General features: G+C 35.8%; 1 pseudogene; it reads right to left on the bottom strand.

Annotated features, from left to right (window-relative positions):
- Positions 1-3,377, bottom strand: part of LOC115873758 — a 109,093-nt pseudogene that overhangs the window by 104,750 nt on the left and 966 nt on the right.

Raw genomic sequence — 3,377 nt, 5'->3', positions numbered from 1 at the left:
GGAGGCAGGGGAAAATTAAGTTTATAACAAGGGCTCATGTAGAAAGCAAATGTTTTGAGAATGATGATGGCAATGAATGTACAAATGTGCTTGACACAATGGATGTATGTATGGATTGTGATAAGAGCTGTATGAGCCCCAAATAAAATTATTTTTAAAAGAAAACAAAATATGGCAGTGACTCAACCCTTGTTATAGGAAGCCTTGGGGTGTGATGGTCATCAGATACAATCTGAATCCGCAGTGATTTGCTGGTAATCAGTTTGGTTTTGATTAGCTCCTTGTTATTACCTTGGGCTGCAATTCCCAAGTCTGATAATAGTTTGATAGTTCGATAAAACCAACTGCTCAAATGGGAAAAGACTGGGCTTCTAACAGTTAGTCTCTGAAACTCACAGAAGCAGTTCTACCTGTACTGTATGGTCGGTATGAGTCAGCGTCGACTCCATGGCAGTGAGTTTGGCTTGCGGTTTTTGGTAATCAAAACATTGACTTTATCAGTTTTTAATCAATTAAACTTTAGATTTAAAAGCCACATGTGCCTATCATCTTAGACAGCATGGTCTTCGACCATTTAAATAATATGTTGAAATGATAAACTTTTAATTTTGATGACAATGAAAATTAGAAAAACAGAAGCTAATCTATTCTCAACTAAGAAAATGCACTGATCCTGAAAATGCAAAGATTTCTCTATCTCCACAGTGTAGGTGTCATTACCGTTTTTGTGTATTTATCAGCAGGTTTGAATGCTTAGGTTAACTTCATGGATATTAAATATGAAGTGAATGCTCATGAATTTTACTTTTATGCTTTGTGGTTGAAAGACCAATTAGGGTTTGGCATCACAGTAAAGTTTAATATACCTTTGTGAACCCAGGCAACTGTGTTTCATAATTGGACACATTAAAATATTGAACTATTTTATTGAACTACTTAAAAGGCGAATGCTAAGTTTAACAATATGTCATTGTATGCATAGAGGAAGAGAATGAATAATTAATTGAATATCAAGTACTTTAGAGCATGAACATATGTATTACAAGGTAAAATGACTATTGCCACTGATTAAACTGAGCTAGAAAGTTTTATATTAATGTGTGAAAGTTAAATTTTCCTATATATACCCAATGTTAGAATTCATTGTTTTATGCATACATCATAAACAATTTTTCGTACATTTTACTATGATGATTATTTTCAATAAGGCATTGCCTTAGAATGCTTTTTTTCATAGTTTAAGCTAAAATGGCCTAGAAGAACCTTATTCTAGTCATCATAGAAATGAAGGAAATATACTAACATTGGAAATAAGCGATAACCCTTTTCAGGAGATGAAATCGAAGGGAATTGTGAAGTTTATATTCTGTTTCTTATTTTATAACATAAAACCTCACCAGAACATGGCTTTTTACAACTCCTGAGTCATCAGAAATCAGCATCAGCAACTCAGGCAAACATCTCACTTCTTAGAAAAGTAACGTGTGGTTTAAGCAAGTGAAGTCACTGGGCAACTGAGCGAAGTGCTCAATAGAAGCTTTACTTTCTTACTGGTGTCAGTCAAGTGACAAGCTTCAGAGAGTGCCCTAAGAGAGTGTGACATGCTCTGAACTCAAATTAAGTGCCACTTGCTCCTTCATTCATCACATAGAAGGGTTGAATTATGATTGAGAGTCTCCCTCCACTTTCTTTTATTTGAAGGTGGGCAGTTTTAAAGCCTCACTGTGAATTCATCCCCTTTGCCGTTTGCTTGAGTCATAGCCACCAGGTAAGAACTGCTTCATTTGGTGCAGGCTGGTTCTCATCACGGGAATCCTAAATCAATCTCTGTCCCCTTGCTTTTGTTAATCTGCTGTAAACTAAAGGCAGAAACCACACTCACTACCAGTCAGTCTCTGCCAACTCATAGCGATGTTATAGGACAGGATAAAACTGCCCCTGTGCATTTCTGACACTATATTTCTTTACTGGAATAGAAAAATATACCTTTCTCCTAAGGAGCAGCTGCTGGTTTTGAACTGCTGACCTTGCAGTTAGAAGCCCAAGGCGAAACAATGATGCCACTAGAGCACCTTGTAAGTATGATATAGAGCCTATTTTGACCACAATGGCCATTTGGGTGAAGACCAGAGCTGGCCCTCTTGCCTGTGATGTTTATGGGAGAAGATCACCAGGTTCTGCTTATGCAGAGCCAGGGGATGGGTTGGAATTTCTAATTATAGGCTAACAGCCATGTACTTGACTGTTGTACAACCATAAAAATTCCAAACCAAGTCCCTCCTGTTACTCTCTTGAACCTTTCTCGGACGTCCCTGGAAAATCCCCTGTTCTTCCCAGAAAGCCTTATCATTTGACTAATGACACTTCTCCTACTTTCCTGGCGTGTGTATATCATCCTCACTTGGTCTTTATATTTGAGCCAACATTTGAGTGTGGGACTCCTTGCGATGCACAGTGATTTTACTAATCCTGCTCTATATTTGCAAAAATGTCTGTGGTTGGAAAATTAGTTAACATAAATAAATTCACCAATGTCCTTTATGAACAGATTTGCTTTACATAAATATTCTGGAAATATTTCAGTGTATGTCCTATACTGAGATCGATAATTCAATAATGAAATATGAACCAACCAAATACAAATATTAAGACACTGGATTGACAGAAGTTGATATAAAATGATTATTAAGCGTATGGAGTCCTGTTCAACATATTTAGTTATCACTACAGTGATTTTAGCAATCACTATAAATCACATTTAATCACAAATTAATATGACAATAAAGACTACTTCACAGCAGCAAACTTTGAAAAAACTGTAACATTTAATATCTAATGTTGGCGAACTGACTTGATGCATCTAACATCCATCCCAAAACTTTTGATGGCGATTTTTGACAAGGTGAAATCTCCTATATTGTAGATGGCATGCAAAATGATACTACCATTTTGAGAAAAAAAAATACACCCAGGTTGATGCTTAACTTATACAACTAACTATTTTATTCATACAGATTTCAGGAGAAATAAAAATATATGTTCACTAAAATGCGCATATAGGAATGCAGATAACAATGATTAGGCAAATACAAGCAACAACGGAGTTGTTCAAGATTGCTCTGCCTCACACTCACTCTGTCATTGTCTGTATACTTTTCCTCTACCTTCTCTAATTCTTTATATCGCCACACAGAGCGCACACTCAACGTGCACAACCAGAGGGTTTATTTAGGGAGTTCACAAGTGTGTTAGACAGGGTTCTCTAGAGAGATAAAACCAAATTCCTGATAATTAAATTTATTTATTTATAAAGATAATTAGATATATAACAAGAAATGAACTGTTAAATTATATACAGATAAATATAACAAATGAAC

This window comes from Echinops telfairi, unplaced genomic scaffold (genome assembly GCF_000313985.2).
Source record: "Echinops telfairi isolate 266 unplaced genomic scaffold, ASM31398v2 ScPeMD7_7469;HRSCAF=8507_1, whole genome shotgun sequence".
NCBI lineage: Eukaryota > Metazoa > Chordata > Mammalia > Afrosoricida > Tenrecidae > Echinops > Echinops telfairi.
Note: the sequence above shows the minus strand (reverse complement) of the source record. Positions and strands in the feature narration are given on the sequence as shown.